The sequence below is a fragment of the Sceloporus occidentalis genome, unplaced genomic scaffold (assembly GCF_023333645.1).
Source record: "Sceloporus occidentalis isolate IW3139 unplaced genomic scaffold, rSceOcc1.0.p SCAF_152, whole genome shotgun sequence".
Taxonomy (NCBI): domain Eukaryota; kingdom Metazoa; phylum Chordata; class Lepidosauria; order Squamata; family Phrynosomatidae; genus Sceloporus; species Sceloporus occidentalis.
Genome location: NW_028317132.1, coordinates 130,549 through 153,245, shown reverse-complemented (window position 1 = coordinate 153,245; position 22,697 = coordinate 130,549).

Here is a 22,697-nt window from a genome sequence, read left to right as displayed (position 1 = left end):
CTTCAATTTACACCATCATGCTGAACCAGCCAAAGAGTAGTTTGGTATGATGGTAGTACACAATTCATTGCCGAAATACAGGCAAAATTGTACGAAGTCTGCTCTCAGTTTTTGACGGTATATAATCAAGAAGTGGGCATCAATTACTTTGTAACTAAGTTACTTATTTTAGTATAAGATCTGAATAGTAGCCAACAGTAAATTCATTTTTACACTTGTGGTTTTAACCAAGCTGTGGTCAGCCAACATACATTCTTCAGGTAGTTTCACGATCTTTCTTGGCAAAAGCAATTTTCCGTGCTGCTGATGAGGGCTCTGGCAGTCCAGCAGTCGATGAACTCCTTGAGCCATAGTTTAGTGACGCGAGTTATGGCAGTATAAGCAGATTTGCCCGTCTGTCTGTTTTCCCATCTATCCGTCTATGTAACAGTAGTACACTCAATAGTTGCTAAAACTCAAGAATTGGGTCCTCCTCCCACACCTAAAAGGTCATAATGTTGATGGAAATTAACTTCTTTAATGACTAGGTCAAAAAGAACAAAAAAATCAACTACAGCTCTTATATTACAAGAAGACCCTAGTTTAAATTCAACGCACATGATATTTTAAATGAATTTAGCCTTAGTTATACAGGCTAATCTTTAGCTATAGCTAATCTTTAGATATAAACTACTATTTTCGCTTCTCCAAAGACCATATAGGAAAATATTTCTTCATCTCTAAAGAAGAGTCTTAACTGTGTCATTCCTCAACTCAACCTAAGTAAATGTTTTAATTTGTCGCTTATCCGTCATCTGGATCCAAGCAAACCTCCGAATCTCCACCACTGGATTTGCGATTTTGATGGGGCAAATTTTTGATCCATAATATGCACTTCTATTCATCACATCTACTTGACCTGATCCAAGAGGACTGTAGTCTTTAATGACTATGACCCATAATATATGATGAGATAATTAATCGAGTTCAGATGCACTAATGTGACATAATTTCACGAGATGGAAACTTACTCCGATGTGACGTTACTTTCATCATGCCATATAGCATCATTAATAATAAATTAATTCAGGATGTGCCACAAACAAATAATAACTATTTTATAGATAACAAACATAAAATAATACATTTCACAGAAACAATGGAACGCCTGTGTAGTAAATACATCGGGTTGGATTGATTGCCTGTGTATATTAAATATATATATATATATATATATATATATATATATATTACCAGTAACTAGAAGCCGTATCATAGACTGAAGCTAAAAAGAGGGCACCAACCAAATTGGGCTTTCGGCTGATTAAGGCATTATTTCATTATTATATATATTTGATTTTTCTATATAAATATTTGATAGGATTTGAGTTTAATGCATATCATTAAACCATGTTGTTTTAAGAAACAATGATATAACCATCATTAATAGAATCTGCCCACAGAAAGTACACCAGCATTGTCACGGTCTACAATTTATCGCAAGTGTTCTCAAGTACAATCCCACCATAAATCTGACAATCGGCAATATAATGTTCTGAAACAAAATAGGGGGAAATTAACTATTTACCTTCTGGGAAGAATGGCTATACCCTTTCTGACCTTTAAGCTTAAGCGCGTTAAAGTATTTTGGGAGCTTTATGCGAGATGGCAGCACATGGATAGTTGGAGATATTCATCATGCGGCTAACAGACAACAGGGACTGTAAACCATGGGTGGTAATATGTGTCAGCGTTCAACCCGTGTTCAGCTGCCTCAGGTCTAGAGTTGAGCAAAAAAGACCCTGGATCTGGTTCGTGTTAAATCCTGATAAATTATAAAACATATTTTAGCTGTCGTTCCTTTCTTGTACTATTCATACATTTTACGAGGAAATCGTGAGTGTGACAGGTGTGACCAATTGGAAAACAAAACCAAGACTTTTCACGTACAATCCCATGAGATTTGAAACAACTGCAAGAAAGGGAGGGAAATACACCCGCAGCTAATTCAGTCTCTTACGGAATATGCATTTCCATGTAAAAACCGTATCTGCTCATCCTTTTATTACACGTGTTTATATATATATATATATATATATATATATATATATATATATATATATATATATATATACATATATTTTTCCATTGCGTTTAAATTTGCATAGCTATTTATAGGTATATATATTCCCCTATGTATGTATTAGATTTCTGTTTAAATATATGCATAGTTTATGGTGCCCTGTATCTAGGGAATATTATTTTATGACTTCAGTCCTTATTCATTGGGGGTAGAATTGTATGTGTTCTCTACCCCCAGTCTCAGAGGTCCATTCTCCCATGGCATGTAAGGCTTTAACAGCTGCTTTGCCATGAGATCTTTCAATACTGCAGCTGTTATACCAAGTATTCTAAACAAATCTGTGATCTGTATCACTATAAAATGCACTGAATGTATCACACAATTACTTACAGTGAAACCTGGAGAAAAGTATAGTTAAAATGATACCATTTATTGGCTGAGAGTTTAATTGCGAGCTTTGGAGACCAAGTTGTTAGATCCCTTCCTCAGGCATTAATGAAGCTAAAACAGAATTTTCTAAATACAAAAGCACAATTCACACGTTAAGAAAAACTTTAAATAAACACAGAGGTATGGGGAATTTGCTCAGCAGTAATTTAACTATACTTTTCTCCTGTCGTTTCAACGGCTAAAACCCTCTTATCATTACAGTGAAACATAAACCGTAGTTTTTTTTTCTATATATTGCCCAGACACCTCATGTGAGTTTGTGTATGTTACAATGTGTGTAATAACAAGCGCTACATAAATTTTGGCACTATGTAAGATAATATTATTATTAGCCATAAATGTTTTATCAGATTTGTATGTTAGTGATCACAGTGTCGCAATGTATTTATCTATATCGAACATCAATATATATGTATCTATCCATTTGACAGACTTTATTTTTTTAACTAAACGATAAGCCCTGATGGCACTGATCTTATTGTATAATTAAAATAAAACTTTTAACTCATATATAGAATGCCATTCTGAGGTAATACTAATTAAACATTTCTACAGATCAGCAAATCAGTCTACTTTTTATGTATTCCTGTTCTTTTTAAGAATTATTTTTGGCTTTTTAATAAGAAGCAGAACAAGTTTTTCGTATAAATAGTTCACTGGGTAGTCGCAGGATTGTTCCCATATATTGTAAACAATAGCTAGGTCTTTATATAAATATAATTTCTCCAGCAGCTGTCTACAGCAGCAGAACAGGGCTTTCTTAAACGTTTTCCAAGTGGCTAGTTTAAAATTCTCTTTGCATCCAGATTCCTATCTTCTTGTCTTCGCTAAAACATTTATGGGGATTAATGCTTAATATTTATCGACAACTCAATTGTAATTATTCCCCTGGATTTAAAAGAGCAAACAGGATCAGTGCTTTCAGTTATAAAGTCTGATGTGAGAAATCCTAGAGATCTCTTCATTGGATGAGTCATCAGAAACCTAAAAACTAATTTTGGACAGGGTAGCTTTTGGAGGAATCCGATGTTCTATCATTTTTTGCTCAAAGATATCGGAGAAGGACCGTTATCTCTCATTTTAAACCCCATAATATCTTTTTTAATAATCTTAGTATTCCCGTGACAAATACTGGTATTTTTTCTAGAAAATATTTCACAATTATCAGGAACCGTGCCCACAACACCTAGATATTATCTTCATGAATTATATATGTGATTATATTTTATGTGACCGGTTTATATACTAAGGACTATGGAACATATTTTCCTTCCCTCCCGTTAATAAGGGTAGAATATTACACAAATCACTCACGGCAGTTTTGGAGGCTGTTTTGAGTAATCCTTGCTGCAGATCGTCCTTTGAGTCGATATCACAAGTTGCCTTTGCAGTTAATAGTTAAGTCCTCCCTGTTTCCTGGATACCTTGGTGCTTGTGAAGCTTTATTGATATACAGAGAAGAGGAGAGATTCCAGGCTACTGGCTCCCATTCACTTCTGCTATTCACTTTATTGAAAGCAGCGGGCGCCCCCAGCCACAGCCAATGATCTCTCAACAGTGAGGCGGCCCTTTTCCAGATGCTCCCCCCAGAGTAAGTACCCTTGTCCAGCTGTGAACCGTGAAGTCCTGCCCACTCGGGAGGAGACCAACAGAAAGCCCGTCTCAATTAAAGGGCTGTCCAAGGTGGCACACCTCCAATGACTGTTATTGCATTCACATAGGTTTTCAATGAGCTGCTTCAGATTTTTTCACAGACCACGGAAGCCACGATATTTTTTAAAGAAAGCTAGTTTGTTAATAAAATAAAAAATATTCTGTAGCTGTTGGATATACTTTAATTAGCATATTTAATTATTTACTAGCCTTACAAAAAATATCTATATCCTCAAAATATATGTGTGTTATATTTTTTCTGTAATCCAAGCAAATATTTAAGGCATGAGAACATTTGCAAATATTTCATTTTAGTTGAAATTGTCCATTAATAACTCCAGTTTAAAAACTTACACATTCTATTATATATACAATATCTGTATAAAATTGTTTGCAAGGTAACAATATCAGGAAAGAATAAGGGATCTTAATCCTTATAGTTTCGAGAAAAGAATAGACGGGGACATGTGATGGAAGCATTTAAATAGTTAAAGGGAAGTACAGGAGGGAATTATTTCAGAGGAGAAACATTAAAACAAGAAGCCCTGTCATTCTATTTAGGAAAAGTATCTTTCACTGGTTCAGAAGTGAAAAAGCTATTACATTGCTTGAAACATGCTTCACAAATACAAATATTAGCATAACATGTTTGTAATATTTTTTTTTTATTTACTAAAATATGAAAATCAACAGAATGACACCTTCAGTAACTATTGTTTTTGAAAAACAATGGTTAATACTAGAATGTTTAAGCTCTTTGGGCTGAGTACACAAGGAACAGACAATTCTATGAGTTACCATCAGTGGCGACTCTAGAAACAATATATAGGGGGGGCACACAAGATACCACAGTCAAACTGGGGGGGGGGGATTAATAATTTCCACCATTAAATCATAAGCCTGAAGCCACAATTTAGTACGACTAATCCTTGAAATAAATATTATAGAGTAAATAACACAATACCTTAACTTTTCCAATAAATGATTTCAGGGCTTTGAACGTTTTCTCCGCTGAAGTCACTACAACTTCAGGAGGGCATTTTATCTCTGGATAAGTATAAATTAAATAATTCCTATTGTAAGTTAAGTGCCAGGAAACAGATGACCAAACACACACACACCAACAAAGGTTCTATCACACCGACACCCAGACACACACACACCAGGACAGGCTCTGCCACACCAGTTGCATTTAGCTTGGACACACAAGCGAATCCTGAGCTGGGGCGAATCTCCTAAGTGACATCTCTAAGTGAGGAGTTACAAGCAAAGAAGGAGAGTATATTCATTACTATTGCAAGGGGGAGCACTGTGTTTGTTTGTGTTGTGTTCAGTGTAAAGTTTTGTTGAAAAAAGCAAAAAAAAAGGGGTAAGGGCTATTTCAGGTGTGTTGCTAATTAAGTAATTAAGTCTCTGTGAGTTCTGCTTGGCTTTTGCAGTTGCATTTAGCTTGGACACACAAGCGAATCCTGAGCTGGGGCGAATCTCCTAAGTGACATCTCTAAGTGAGGAGTTACAAGCAAAGAAGGAGTTAAAAAGCAAGAAGGAGGGTAAAGTATAAATCCTTGTGATTCCATATATTTATATATATATATATATATATATATATTGCACCTTACTGTCTGTTTTTGCCAGTTATTTGAGCTATCCCCATTGCCAAGATGTCCTCCATGTTTGACAATGCGGTCAGGTGTACATCTTGCTCAATGTATGCAATCCTTGAGCAGCGCTTCGAGGGTGCATATTAGTGTGCGAGATGTGTGCAGGTTGCTCATTTGGAAGCACAAATCCTGAGTCTAGAGGAGCAACTGGCAACACTGAGATCTATTGACAACTTGGAGAGGAGTCTGCTGCTCACTGAGCAAGCTCGCTCGGGGGTAGAGGTGGGGGAGGATAGCGGGATGGAGGTACAGGACAGTCGGGCAGCTAGCTGGGTTACAGTTAGAAGGCGGGGTAGGGGGAAAAGCGCCAGGGAGGCTAGTCCTGATCTAGCACACCCCAACAAGTTTGCCCGGTTGGCAGATGAGGGGGATGTTAGTTCAGAGTTAGCAGTACTGCAGCAAGTCACTGCCTCTGACCACCAGAGGGGTGTCTGCTCCAGTAAGGAGGGAAGGAGGAGCGCAGGGCAGGCCAGACAGGTGCTGGTAGTGGGGGACTCAGTTATTAGGGGGACAGACAGGGCGATCTGTCACAAAGACCGGGATCGCCGAACAGTGTGTTGTCTGCCTGGCGCTCGCGTTCGGCACATCGCGGATCGGGTTGACAGATTACTGGGGGGGGCTGGAGAAGACCCAGCAGTCATGGTGCACATTGGCACCAATGACAAAGTGAGAGGTAGGCGGAGTGTCCTTAAAAATGATTTCAGGGACTTAGGTAGCAAGCTTAAGGCAAGGACCTCCAAGGTAGTATTTTCTGAAATATTACCTGTACCACGTGCCACACCAGAGAGGCAGCGGGAGATTAGGGAGCTAAACAAGTGGCTCAGAAGCTGGTGTAGGAAGGAGGGGTTTGGGTTCATGGAGAACTGGGCCGACTTCTCTGTCGGATACAGGCTCTACGGTAGGGACGGGCTGCACCTCAATGGCCTCCCCATTGAGCAGGAGGTGCAGCTGTGCTCGGGGAGAAGATGGCCAGAAGGGTGGAGGAGTGTTTAAACTAGGTAAAGGGGGGGAGGGAAACTACAATATAGAAGGGGAAGATAGTGTAGATAGAAAGCTGGGGCTTATAAATGTACCTGGGGGTGGAGCGGAGGGAGGGGTTAGAATAGTCAATAGCAGTGGCGGATCTACCGGGGTTGCGACTGCCAAGGGGCCGCCCGAAATCTTTTTTTTTTACGTTTTTTTTTTTTTTTTTTTTTAAATAAGGCAGGGGCGTCCAACATGCGGCCCGCAAGACCTCGAGGTGCGGCCCACGTAAGATTGGCAGCCAGGGCAACCGATCTTACACGAGCCGCACCTCAAGCCCTGCTACTTACTTGTGGGAGGGTCTTCTGGACAGCACGGAGGAAGCGGAGTTCACGTGACTTCCTACTTCCTCTGTGCTTTAGCAGAGAAGGCAGAGGGAGGCCGCGCCCCCTGCTGAAGTCTGTGTGCGCCATCGAGGGAGCTGCAGTACAGGTAAGGGGGTGGGGAGGGTGTTTGAATGAGTGTGTGTGATTGAGGGAATGAATCTGTGAATTAATGATTATATGAATAAATGAGTGTGTGTGTGTGTGTGTGTGTGTGATAGCATGGATGTGTAAGTGCTGGAACCTAGGCATGATGGGACTGTGATTGCTGTTAGCAATCACACTCCTATCATGCCAAGTCAGCCAGTACATGCTGAAACCTGGCCAGCTGCCCCCCTTGTGTAGTGATAATGCCAGCAGTATGGGGTCTGCACTTACAGCCACCCTGTACCAGCATGTACTGGCTGACTTGGCATGATAGGAGTGTGATTGCTAACAGCAATCACAGTCCCATAATGCCTAGGTTCCAGCATTTACTGGATGGATGTGTAAGTGCTGGAACCTAGGCATGATGGGACTGTGACTACTGTTAGCAATCACACTCCTATCATGCCAAGTCAGCCAGTACATGCTGAAACCTAGCTAGCTGCCCCCTTGTGTAGTGATGCTGCCAGCAGTATGGGCAGCACGTATACAATTCTGATGAAGTGGCCCACTGCAGAAAAAACTTGGACACCCCTGGATTATGCCCTTTGTACATGCACCCCTTTTTCTTTGATTATGATTCAATATGTAAATAGAATTTGTTGAATTAGTTGAAAAAAAATTGTTGGGTAAAAATCATGTTTTTTTGGGGGGGTGAGGGGGTGGGGGGGCCCTTAACAGATTCTCGCACCCGGGCCTTGAGGCGTCTAGTTACGCCCCTGGTCAATAGGGATAGGCTTCATAGGGAAAAAAAAACATACACCTCTAAATTGTATGCTTACTAATGCCAGAAGTCTGACCAATAAAACTGACGAACTGGAGTTAATAATGTCTGAAGAAAACTATGACATAGTGGGTATAACAGAGACATGGTTGGATGATAGCTATGACTGGGCGGTTAACATACAGGGTTATAGTCTATTCAGGAAGGATCGAAAAAAACGAAAAGGGGGAGGAGTTTGCCTTTATGTAAAGTCCAGCTTAAAGGCCACACTGCGGGAGAATATATGTGAGGGAAATGATAATGTGGAGTCATTATGGGTAGAAATATATGGAAAGAAAAATAATAAAATACTGATCGGGGTTTGCTATAAGCCACCAAATATAATGGAAGCAGCAGAAGATCAATTATTAAAGCAAATAAACAAGGCAGCAAATCACAATGAGGTGGTTATTATGGGGGACTTTAACTATCCCGACATAAACTGGGAAACAGAGACCTGTGAATCTCATAAAGGAAACCGGTTTCTGACTATAAGTAAGGATAATTATCTGTCCCAAATGGTACAGGACCCGACCAGAGGGGGCGCCCTACTGGACTTAATATTAACCAACAGACCTGACAGAGTAACTAATGTGCAGGTCAGGGGGCATCTAGGAAATAGTGATCACAATATGATACATTATAACTTGTCCTTCAATAAGGGAACTCTTAGAGGAGCCACAAGAACCATGAACTTTAGGAAGGCAAAGTTTGATCAACTAAGAGAGGCCCTTAACACTGTAAATTGGGAAAATGTCCTCAAAAACAAGAGTACAGACACTCAATGGGAGATTTTTAAGGATATCTTAAATTCTCACTGTGAAAGGTACATACCGTATGGGAATAAAAGAGTCAGGAACAAGAGAAAACCAATGTGGATAAATAAAAATGTAAAGGGGGTAATAAATGGCAAAAAAAAGGCATTTAAGCTACTAAAACAGGAAGGCAGTGAGGAAGCACTAAAAAGCTATCGGGAAAAAAATAAAATATGTAAAAATCAGATAAAAGCAGCAAAAGTGGAGACAGAAAGACTCATTGCCAAAGAGAGTAAGACAAACCCCAAAATGTTCTTTAACTATATAAATAGTAAAAAGGTTAAAAATGAAAGCGTTGGCCCCTTAAAAAGTAATGAGGGAGAAGTTATAGACGGGGATCAGGAAAAAGCTAATCTATTAAATATATTCTTCTCTGCTGTATTCACAGAGGAAAATGAAATGCCAGGTAATATACAGCAGGATGAGATAACTGCCCCAGTACATGTCGCCTGTCTAACCCAGGAAGAAGTGCAGTGCCGCCTAAAAAAAATCAAAATTGTCACGACACAGCGTACAGAGGAGACTCCGTAGTCAGGTAGGACTGCAGGGATGGTCCAGAGAGCCGAGGTCAGGATACCGGAGAGCAGGATAAACGAGGAGCAAGCCGAGGTCAGGATACCGGAGAGCAGGATAAACGAGGAGCAAGCCGAGGTCAGGATACCAGAGATCAGGATAGTCAAAAACAAGCCGAGGTCAAATACAGGAATCAAGCAGGAAAACGCTATCTGGGTGCTAGCACAGGGCATAGACGACCATCAGAAGGCAAGGTCTCAGTGTTCTGAAGTCTCTTAAGTAGGCACAGGAAGTTTAGGCACTAATTGGAGATTTCCCGCCAAAATTTCAAAGTGCCGTTACGTCACTTCCTGCGCGGCCATCTTGTGGTTGGCGATTGCGTAATCTTCCTATATAATTAGATGTAGTCTCCGCGGGCGCCACTAGGTGGCGTGAAGAAGAACGCGTCCGGACACCAGAGCTGGACCTGTGCTCTGGCTGAAGCTGCTGGGAACACGACGTGGATGAGGTAAGTTCCCCCTCAATCTGCAGCGGCTGCCTCCGCTGTGCAGAAGCGGGGGGTCTCCCCCTTCTCCGCGGCGGCCGCGTCTGCTGTGCAGAAGCGGGGGGTCTCCCCCTTCTACGCGGCAGCTGCGGCTGCCGGACCGAAGCGGGGGGTCTCCCCCTACCTCGCGGCGGTTGCTGTTGCCGGCCGGGGGACCCAGCGGATCTCCCTGCCGGTAGCGTGACAGTACCCCTCCTTAAAGGGGCGACCTCAGGGCGACCCCTGCCCGAACCACGCTGCCTCTTAGCATGGAATGCACGCACGAGATGAGGGGCGTGGAAGCGAGCTTCAGGAACCCAGGAACGATCCTCTGGGCCAAGTCCTCTCCAATGGACAAGATACTGAAGACTCCCTTGTTGTCTGCGACAGTCCAGGATGGCTTGAGGAATACGCCCTGAAGTCCCCGCGACAGGGGGTCTAGTAGAAAAACGGTTGCAGACCAGTGGCTTCAATAGGGAGACATGAAAGACTCGAGGGATACGGAGTGTCCTAGGCAGAGAAAGTTCGTAAGCAACAGGATTCACTCGACGGACGATCGAAAAGGGACCGATGAAACGCGGTGCCAGCTTCATGCTGGGCACGCGGAGTCGCAGGTATCTCGTTGATAACCAAACGCGGTCCCCCGGAGAATACGCAGGAGTACCGGAACGTCTTTTGTTGGCTTGGAGTTCCTGCCGTCTACCAGCCAGTTCCAGAGCTCTCTGCACCGAAGCCCAGGTGGACTGTATATTAGTCAGTCGTTCCTCCAATGCAGGATGAGTAGAATTCGGAAAGGCTCCAGGGAAGGGTTGCGGATGAAGACCGTAAACACAAAAGAAGGCGGACTCTCCCGTGGACTCTTGTACCGCGTTGTTCCGAGCAAACTCCGCCAAAGGAAGCAGGTCAACCCAATCATCCTGATGTTGGTTGATGAAAATGCGCAGATATTGTTCAAGGTGCTGGTTAGCCCTCTCTGCAGCGCCGTTAGACTGTGGGTGATAGGCCGAAGAAAACGCTAGTGTAACACCCAATGCCCTCGTGAACTCGCGCCAAAAACGTGCAATAAATTGGGTGCCGCGGTCGGAGACGATCTCGGTGGGTACTCCATGAAGACGGACTATCTCCCGCAAGAATATATCCGCCAATACTGATGCCGTGGGAAGTTTCCTCAAAGGTATCATGTGCGCCATCTTTGAAAAACGATCAATGATCATCAGAATCACGGTATGCCCCTTAGAGTTGGGCAAGTCCACTATAAAGTCCATGGCAAGGTGAGTCCAGGGCCTTGAAGGACGGGGCAATGGGTGAAGCAACCCGGCGGGGTGCCTCCTGGAGGACTTATTGGCGGCGCACTTGAGACAGGAGCGGACAAACAGGGCAGTATCCTTAGTCCATTCTGGCCACCAAAATGTCCTCGAAACAAGGTCCTTGGTACGTGCTAGCCCAGGGTGGCCGGCAGTTCTGGACCCATGGGACAGGCGAAGCACGCGGGTACGGAGGTGCGCGGGAACAAACAGTCTCCCAGCTGGCAAGGAGGCTGGAGCTCGGGCTTGAAAACCAGCGATCCGGTCAAGCAAGGGAGTTCGGCAGCAAGTATGTAGAGCAGCCAGGACCTTGGTAGCAGGTATGATGGGTTCGGGCGCACGACCCTCCTCCTCGGGGGGCACATGCATACGGGAGAGAGCATCCGCCTTGACGTTTTTGGAGCCTGGACGATAAGTCAGTACAAACGAGAAGCGGGAAAGAAACAAGGCCCACCTGGCCTGCCGGGGATTCAGGCACTTGGCAGTCTCTATATACTGAAGATTCTTATGATCTGTCAGAATCAGCGTGGGAATAGGAACACCCTCCAGAAGATGACGCCACTCCTCCAGCGCGAGGATGACAGCCAGAAGTTCCTTGTTTCCCACATCATAGTTCCTCTCCGCCGGGGAGAATCTCCTGGAGAAGTACCCGCAAGGATGGAGAGGACCACTATAGGAAGCCCTCTGTGAAAGAACAGCCCCGACTCCAGACTCAGATGCATCGACCTCCAGAACAAACGGTAACCGAGGATCAGGATGACGTAACACAGGAGCGGTGGTAAACTTGGTCTTGAGTCGGGAAAAAGCGGAAATGGCTTCAGGAGGCCACTCCAGGGTATTGGCCCCTTTTTTAGTAAGGGCCGTCAGGGGAGCAGCGACCTTGGAGTAGTCACGGATGAAACGTCTATAATAATTAGCAAACCCTAAAAAACGCTGTAGGGGTTTTAGGCCCAGTGGTTGAGGCCAGTCTCTGATGGCCTGTACTTTGGATGGGTCCATCTCAAAGCCTGAGGGCGTAATGACGTATCCTAGAAATGTCACCTTCTGGATCTCAAATTCGCATTTCTCGAGTTTTGCGTATAGTCCATGGAGCCGTAATCGGGACAAAACGCGCGTAACATGGGTGCGGTGTGACTGCAAATCGGAAGAGTAAATCAGAATATCATCCAGGTACACCACTACGAACTGTTGGAGAAAGTCCCGAAGGCAATCATTAATGAATTCTTGGAAGACTGCCGGGGCGTTACACAGCCCAAACGGCATAACGGTATATTCGTAATGTCCTGAACGAGTATTGAAGGCAGTCTTCCATTCGTCGTCCGCACGGATCCGGACGAGATTGTACGCACCCCGGAGATCCAGCTTGGTGTAAATAGTGGCCCCACGTAGCCTATCGAAAAGTTCAGAAATTAGAGGAATGGGGTACGTGTTGCGTCTGGTAATCTTGTTCAGACCACGATAATCAATGCAAGGACGAAGCTCCCCGTTCTTCTTCTTCACGAAGAAGAAGCCTGCGCCAGCGGGCGATACAGACCGACGGATAAATCCTCGGCGAAGATTCTCTTCTATATACGAATCCATAGCTTGGGTCTCCGGGATGGAGAGTGGGTAAACCCGCCCCCGGGGTGGCATGGTCCCAGGAAGCAAGTCAATGGGGCAATCGTACGGCCTGTGTGGTGGTAGCTTTTCAGCCTCCTTCTTATCGAATACGTCCGCGAAGTCCTGGTACTGTTCAGGCAGAGAAGAGGTCTCCCTTGAAGAAGCTGTAACCGCGGCATGCCTTAGAGGGGTGAGGCAATGTGTTTTAAAGGACGCACTCCAGGCCGTGATCTGAGTTGTAGTCCAATCAATAGCAGGATTATGTACCTGTAACCACGGAAATCCCAATATAACGGGAATGGAGGGAGAGCGGATGATGAGTAGTTGTAAACGTTCATTGTGCACAATTCCGACGGCGAGGTTGAGTGATGCTGTAGAGCGAGAAATTTGATCAGGACGAAGTGGTCTGCCATCAATAGCCTCAACAGCTAACGGTACGGGCAGGGACAGGGTGGGAATGTGTTGCTGCTCACAAAACACTGAGTCAATGAAGTTACCGGCAGCGCCGGAATCCAGGAAAGCCTCAGTGTCAACTGATCCAGACTCCCAGACCAGACGGACCGGAACAGTCATGCGGGTAGTGAACGTGTTTGGGGAATAGTTCACCACACCTATGGTAGGTTCCCCTGGCCTACCTAGGTGCGAGCGTTTCCCGGCCTACTAGGACAGTGTCCGATGAAGTGACCCGAGAGTCCGCAGTAAAAGCATAATCCCTCTCGTCTCCGCCTGTTCCTCTCACGTTCGGAGACCCGAGTGGCTCCCAACTGCATGGGTTCCTCAGACGGTTCGTTCGAGGGATCGGCAGAAGAAAACAGTGGCAAGAGGCGTGTAGTAGATCTCCCACCCTTGTCATGTAATTTCAAACTCTCACGTTGGGCTTGCCTCTGGCGGAGACGCAGATCAATTTGGGAAATATACGAAATCACGGAATCTAGGTCCGTGGGCAAGTCTCTGGCAGCAGTCTCATCCTTGAGGGTCTCAGAAAGTCCATTCAGGAAAGCAGCCACTAATGCCTCATTAGTCCAGTTCACCTCTCCCATCAGGGTCCGGAACTCAATAGCGTACTCCAGAAGCGAACGGGAACCCTGACGGATGGTGAAGAGCGAATTAGAAGCAGTGGCCCTTCTACCCGGAGTATCAAATGCGGCACGTAGACTGGAAACAAATTCGGCATAGGAGCGCACTGCAGAGACGTTCCTCTCCCAAAGCGGTGAAGCCCATGCCAAGGCTTTATCCGTAAGGAGTGAAATGATGTATCCCACTTTGGCACGCTCAGTGGGAAAGGCATAAGGAGACAGTTCGAAGTGTATCTCACACTGATTCAGGAAACCTCGACAGGTTGCAGGATCACCATTGTAGCGTTGGGGTGGAGGCAAGTGAGCAGGAACCGTGGCTACTGGTAACGGTGGTGGAGTAGGAGCCGCCACAGGTTGCGGTGCTTGCTGCGCAGGATCAGTACGCTGAAGCAAGGTCTGAAGGGCTTGAGCAAATTGATCCAGACGGTGATCCATCTCGTCAAGTCGAGCCTCAGTGGACCCTTGTCCTACCGAAGCGGGTCTCATAATGGCCTTCTGATTCTGTCACGACACAGCGTACAGAGGAGACTCCGTAGTCAGGTAGGACTGCAGGGATGGTCCAGAGAGCCGAGGTCAGGATACCGGAGAGCAGGATAAACGAGGAGCAAGCCGAGGTCAGGATACCGGAGATCAGGATAAACGAGGAGCAAGCCGAGGTCAGGATACCAGAGATCAGGATAGTCAAAAACAAGCCGAGGTCAAATACAGGAATCAAGCAGGAAAACGCTATCTGGGTGCTAGCACAGGGCATAGACGACCATCAGAAGGCAAGGTCTCAGTGTTCTGAAGTCTCTTAAGTAGGCACAGGAAGTTTAGGCACTAATTGGAGATTTCCCGCCAAAATTTCAAAGTGCCGTTACGTCACTTCCTGCGCGGCCATCTTGTGGTTGGCGATTGCGTAATCTTCCTATATAATTAGATGTAGTCTCCGCGGGCGCCACTAGGTGGCGTGAAGAAGAACGCGTCCGGACACCAGAGCTGGACCTGTGCTCTGGCTGAAGCTGCTGGGAACGCGACGTGGATGAGGTAAGTTCCCCCTCAATCTGCAGCGGCTGCCTCCGCTGTGCAGAAGCGGGGGGTCTCCCCCTTCTCCGCGGCGGCCGCGTCTGCTGTGCAGAAGCGGGGGGTCTCCCCCCTTCTACGCGGCAGCTGCGGCTGCCGGACCGAAGCGGGGGGTCTCCCCCTACCTCGCGGCGGTTGCTGTTGCCGGCCGGGGGACCCAGCGGATCTCCCTGCCGGTAGCGTGACAAAAATAGACAAATCACCAGGTCCAGATGGCATTCACCCCCGCGTTCTAAGGGAGTTAAGTAATGTAATAGACAGACCCCTATTTCTAATATTCAAGGACTCTATAGTGACAGGGTCTGTTCCCCAGGACTGGCGCATAGCAAATGTTGTGCCAATATTCAAAAAGGGGACAAAAAGTGACCCGGGGAATTATAGGCCTGTTAGTTTAACTTCTGTTGTGTGTAAACTGTTTGAGGGTTTCCTAAGAGATGCTATTTTGGAGTATCTCAATGAAAATAAGTGTATGACTCCATATCAGCATGGGTTTACAAGGGATCGGTCCTGTCAAACTAACCTGATCAGCTTTTATGAGGAGGTGAGCTCAAGACTGGATCGGGGTGAATCGCTGGATGTCGTATATCTTGATTTTTCCAAAGCATTTGATACGGTGCCACATAAAAGGCTGGTACATAAAATGAGAATGCTTGGGCTGGGGGAGAATGTGTGTATGTGGGTAAGTAACTGGCTCAGTGATAGGAAACAGAGGGTGGTTATTAATGGTACATACTCTGAGTGGGTTACTGTTGCTAGTGGGGTACCACAGGGGTCAGTTTTGGGTCCTATTCTTTTTAATATATTTATTAATGACCTTGTAGAGGGATTGTATAGTAAAGTATCAATCTTTGCAGACGATACTAAGCTCTGTAACGTGGTTAACACAATAGAGGACAGTGCACGATTACAAATGGATCTGCATAGGTTGGAGGCGTGGGCTGGGATGTGGCAGATGAGGTTCAACACAGATAAATGTAAGGTTATGCACATGGGGAAGAAAAATCCAGGCTGGGAATATGTATTAAATGGGAAAACACTGGGGACGACTGACATGGAAAAGGATTTAGGAGTTTTAGTTAACAGTAAATTTACCTGTAGCGACCAGTGTCAGGCAGCTGCTGCTAAGGCAAATAAAATCATGGGGTGCATCAAAAGGGGCATAGATGCCCACGACAAGGAAATAATTCTACCACTGTACAAGTCACTAGTCAGACCACACATGGAATACTGTGTACAGTACTGGGCACCAGTGTACAAGAAAGATATAGTGGAGCTGGAGAGGGTTCAAAGACGGGCAACCAGAGTAATAAGGGGAATGGGAGGACTACAGTACCCAGAAAGATTATCAGAATTAGGGTTATTTAGTTTGGAAAAAAGACGGCTTAGGGGGGATTTAATAACTATGTATAAATATATAAGGGGACAGTACAGAGATCACTCCCAGGACCTATTTATACCCAGGACTGTATCTATAACAAGGGGACATCCTCTATGGTTGGAGGAAAGAAGGTTCCTACACCAGCACAGACGGGGGTTCTTTACAGTAAGAGCGGTGAGATTATGGAACTCTCTGCCAGAGGAAGTGGTAATGGTAAACTCAATAAAAGAGTTCAAAAGGAGCCTGGACGTGTTTCTTGAAAGCAATAATATTACAAGTTATGGATATTAGATTAATAGGGACAGAACGTTGATCCAGGGATTTATTCTGATTGCCATATTTGGAGTCGGGAAGGAATTTTCCCCCTGGTATGGGGCAATTGGCATCTGCTTCATAAGGGTTTTTTTGCCTCCCTCTGGATCAACACAGTAGGGACACAATATGTATATAGGTTGAACTTGATGGACTTTGGTCTTTTTTCAACCTTATGAACTATGTTACTATGTTACTATGTTACACCGACACCCAAACACACACCAGGACAGGCTCACACCAGGACAGGCTTTGCCACACCAACACCCAAACACACACACATACTAGGACAGGCTCTGCCACACTGACACCCAAACACACACACACAGGACAGGCTCTGCCACACGGACACCCAAACACACACCCCAGGACAGGCACTGCCACACCCACATCCAAACACACACACACACACCAGGACAGGCTCTACCACACTGACACCCGAACACACACACCAGGACAGGCTCTGCCACACCAACACCCAAACACACATTAGAGCCTGTCCTGGGGTGTGTGTGTGTATAGGTCTTGGTGTGGCAGACCACACCAAGACCTATACACACACCCCAGGACATGCTCTGCTCAGGACCGGCCCGACAATGGAGCCGAGTGGGGCAACCGCTCCAGGCGGCACTTTTGAAGCCCCTTTTTTTTTTTTAAAAGCGAAAGAGAGAGAAAGGGGCGCCGAGTGGTTTTCGCTTACCAAGCTGTCGGTACCCGCTCGGCCCCCTCTCTCTCTCCTCTTCCGGCACTCAGCATTACAAGCCGGCATAGAGACCGTACAGGGAGACTCGCCGCAGGACTGCTGAAAGGTAAGTACAAGGGGGGGCAGGGACGGAGGGAGAGGAAGGGTAGATAAGGGGGGGGCGGCATTTTAAAATTCGCCCCAGGCGGCATTTTGCCTTGGGCCGGCCCTGGCTCTGCTACACTGATAATCAAAAACACACAAACAGCAGGACACAATCTACGTCACAGACATCTACATCAGGATGGATTTTTCACACTGCGTTGTCGTTTATACCCGCTTATTGTTTTTGCCCCTTGTGTATTGATGCCCCAGCCAGCACCCTTTTAGTATAGATTAATGTGGTGCACCCCCACCCTTGTATGATCGCCTCCAGCCACCACTATTTGTATTAATGCCCCCAGCAATCCACTCCCCTTATTATTGATTTATGTGATGGCCCCATCGCATATATGCGTTAGACATGCATTTTTAACTACATAATGAGTACTTATCTCTTTGAACTAAAGACTATGATTGAAACATGATTTCAAAATTACAGCTGAACTGGCAGTTTCGTTAATATTAGATCCTGCTGCTGATTAGCCCCAGTTGCCGACATATATTAGTCCCTGCTGCGGATATAAATATATATATAAATATTAGACCCTGCCGATAGCAGGTATAGATCAACACATTAACACACAAACCCAGCTTTGCATGTATAGATCAATTGAAATTCACTTGTGATCTCAGCACTGAAGGTATGTATCAAATAAACAGAATCAGACATACAAACCCTGTATTTGCAGGTATACAATAATAATGTATGCAAACATAGCATAGCAGATATGGAGCTACAGAATAACACACAAACCCAGCTTTGCAGGTATAGATCAATTGGAATTCACATAAAAACACGGCATTAAAGGTATATTTAAAACCCCCTAAATTACAGGCATAGATCACAGGTTGCACACCCCAAAGTCAGCCCTGGCATCCACACTGCCCACATAGAACCTGACCAGCACCCAGAATAACACACAAACCCAGCTTTGCAGGTATAGATCAATTGGAATTCACATAAAAACACGGCATTAAAGGTATATTTAAAACCCCCTAAATTACAGGCATAGATCACAGGTTGCACACCCCAAAGTCAGCCCTGGCATCCACACTGCCCACATAGAACCTGGCCAGCACCCAGATAACACACATAAGATTTGCTATATTTGTCCCCAAATAGCCCAGCACAAGTCAACTTTGTCCCCAAACAGCCTGGCCTGTGCCATCTTTGTCCCCAAGGCTCAAACAGCCTGCTAGTGCCATCTTTGCCCTTCCACAATTATACATCTACGATACACAAAAACACATTAACTCATGGTCTCCCTCATTCAGACAATTCATCCACGTATGAACTCATGCTCTCCCTCATTCAGACAATTCATCCACATATTAACTAATGCTCTCCCTCATTCAGACAATTCATCCACATATTAACTCATGCTCTCCCTCATTCAGACAACTCATCCACATATTAACTCATGCTCTCCCTCATCCAGACAACTCATCCACATATTAACTCATGCTCTTCCTCATTCAGACAATTCATTCACACATTCTTTCTCACTATGTAGCCCTCCTCCCTCCCTTATCTCTTTCTACCCCTTCTCCCTCCCTTATGACTTTCTACCCCCTCTCCCTCCCTTATCACTTTCTACCCCTTCTCCCTCCCTTATCACTTTCTAACCCCTATCCCTCCTTCCCTACGCACTTCGTAGTACACTCACCTTTAAGTTCTGCGGCCGGAGAATGAGGCTTCCGTCTTCCTGCTCTGCCACGACGCACGCTGCTTCACTGCTGAGCGCCGGATATGACGTCATATGATGGCGCTTAGCATGAAACGCCGGCACCGTGACGGAGGTAGAGGCCTCGTGGAGGAGATTGAGGGGGGCCAAGCGGTTGCTAGGCGCCCCTCTCCTCCGCGTCACAAAAAAGCATTTGAGGCTGCCCGGGACTTAAAGTCCCATTGCTGGACTGTCCTGGGCAATCCGTTGGGTGGTTCCAAATTCAGCGGGGGGGCAACAGGCGACGCCACTGGTTACTATCATCTTTAAATAAGTTAGTGGTCTGACATTTTTCATGTTGTAAACTACAACAGCCACACCTGGCTACTGCCTCCCTCCTAGCTTTGCTGCTCAAGGTTCTGGATTGAAATCTTTTGGTATTTGTCCATGTGGCTAGTGGCCTTTGTGTTAAGGAAAATTTGAATGTAAATTCAAAAGATTTTATTTGGTACTTCTCTGACACCATTTCTGTGCTTAACCCAGAGCCGTAGCTAGTTCTTTTTGCATCCAAGGCAAGAATGGAAAAATTAAGCAGAGGTTACTTTATTTACTTTGCCCTTACGCGTGACTGCCCATACACATATAGTACACATATACATACAGGGCCCTGGTGCACCCCCAACCTCACCAAGCAACATGTGCCACCTTTGTCCCAAACAGCTTTGTGAGTGCCTTTGCCCCAAGCAGCTTATAAGTGCCATCCTAACTCCCAAACGGCATCAGTTGCCAGCACACAATAATAAGGAGCTCAGAAGACAAGGTCTGAAGACCATGTCCCTTAATGTTAGGCCGGTTAGAGGGAGATCTGTGATCTCCCCAACCACTCTTGCAGCTGTTCAGCGTGCAGTGGGCAGCCTCACTTGCCTAACCCTTGCTAAGGCTCTTGTGACGGAGACCTGTGCTCTGACTGGATAGCTCCACCGTAGAAATCTTCCTTGCTGCTTAAAGCTCAATTGCTCAAGGGATTAACCTTTGTGTTCACTCAAGCATTACTCGAGACTTAGTGTATGGTGCAAACACAACTGCGTTTATTCGGAACAGCACAGACATTTATACACACAACATTATTGGAGTATATTTTAGGAGTATAATCTCATCAACTTCCAGACAGCCTGGTGCCTCCATACAGTTCTATGGCCAGCAATGCCCACCTGACAAAGAGTCCCTATTTTTGAGGTGATCTTGAGGGAGCTGCGTCAATCCCTGTTTACCTTGTTTGCTTTTACCCTTCTGTTACCGCGGCAAGGGAAATGATGATCCAACAATGATGATGATCCAATGATGATAGGTAATCTAAATTAAGAGGCCGCGCCAGGGCCGTCTATAACTCGCTGCAAAAGCCCGCAGCACCCGCGGTGGGCCGGCACACCGAGTTGCGATTGCATTAAACAGCTGGTGTTGGACTACCATTATTCACGACAATTACTCAGATGTGTAATGAGACTGTATGATGGATCCCATGGAGCAGAGTAGGTCAGATACAGGCAAACAGACTGGAATGGCTAGAGCCACCAAGGTCAGACAGGTTGGGTCAGTAACAGGAGAGCATGTATGGTAGCCAAAGCAGTCAAGTCTAGGAGCAGGTCAAACAAGCAGGGTCACAACAGGTTAATGAGATCAAAATAGAGCAGCAGCACAAATGTTTAAATAGGACCATGTTTAAATAGGCAGTAGAAGCCAAGAACGAGACACAGGAGTACCCCCTGCTCGAGACTCGCCCATAGGACGAAATAGGTACCACTGGGTCTATCAGGATGGAGAATGTAAAATCGACGGAGAAGGTGAGGAGCATGGCTGGTACCCAGGATCTCTCCTCAGGTCCATAACCCTTACGATGTACAAGGTACTGGAGAGACCCTTTCACCAGATGAGAGTTGATGATAGGCTGGATCTCATATTCTCCTGAGAATTCCACCACTACTGGGCACAGACAAGCATGAGCAAGGGAGAATTTGTGGTAGATCACAAGTTTTAGAAGAGATAAACGGAAGGAGTGGGGAATGCAGAGGATGCAGAGGTAACTCCAATTCCTACGGGTAGGGGCTGATGTTACGAGGTGCCAGCTTCATGGAGGGTACGTGTCGGTGGATATGGCGGATGGATAACCATACTTTATCCCCCGGCATAGGCATGGGCATAGGAACCGGGGGGGGGACGGGGGGACAGACCCCCCCAGTAAATCATATGAAGAAATCCCCCAGGGCCCTAGGAATCCCCCACTCGAAATGCTCTATGGCACCCAGGCGGAGGAGATAAAAGGGAGTTGAGCGGTCGCTCTTGAAAAAGTTTTTGGCAACCGCTCTGCGCCCCTCTGTCTCCTCTGCTCCCTGCCGCCTCCCGCCTCAGTGCTGCCCTGACTGCAGTGGTGGGAGCGCGAGGCCTCTGTCTTGGTGCCGGTGCTTCATGCTGAGTGCCAGAATAGGACATCATATGCCGGCGCTCAGCAGTGAAGCTGCGCGCACCGTGGCAGAGCAGCAACACAGAGGCCTTGTGCTCCCACCACAGGACTTCAGGGGGTAGGTAGTGAGAAGGGGAGAGGGGGTAAATGAGATGAGGTAGATAGCAAGAGGGGGTAGATAGTGAGAAAGGGGGTTAGTAAGAATATTGAAATAAAGAAATGGATGAATTGTGTGAATGAGTAAGAGAATGAATGAATTGTGTGACTGAGGGAGAGAATGAATTATTGTGTGGATTAATTGTGTGAATGAGTGAAAGAATGAATTAATTTGTGGATGAATTGCTTGAATGATTTGTGAGAATGCATTAATGGATATGTGTATCATGGATGTGATTTAGGGAAAGGTAAAGATGGCTCAAGCAGGGTGTTTTGAGCCTTGGGGACCAAGATGGCACATCTTCCGGCACTCAGCATTACAAGCCGGCACCGAAACCGATTAGGGATACTCGCCGCAGAGGAGAGAGGGGCGCCGAGCAGGTACTGACAGCTTGGTAAGTGAAAACCACTCGGCGCCCCTTTCTCTCACTTTCGTTTTAAAAAAATCTGTTTGTGTAATCTGTGTACTCGTCAGGTTCTATGTGGGGAATGTGGATGCTGGGGCTGGCTTTGGGTTGTGCAACCTTTGATCTATGCCTGTAATTTAGGGTTTTTTATCTATATCTTTAATGCTGAGTTTTTATGTGAGTTTCAGTTGATTTATAACTGCAATGCTGGGGTTATGTGTTATTCTGTTGATCTGTATCTGCTATGCTATGTTTCCATATATTATTTATGTATATCTACAAATATAGGGTTTGTATGTCTTATTCAGTTGATCTATACATGGGGTAGTTAAACAATGACATCCATAGCTATATGTGTCCATGGTTGCTTAGTGATGGGTAATGGTACTAATTGCCCAGGAGGTAGTTTACAAGGTGTCTTGGTGGTGGCACAAATACAACACCCCTGAATGAAGTATTTAATGTCCCTTCTCGAGGATGGAGTGTTGTCCCACCCTAAACAAAGTC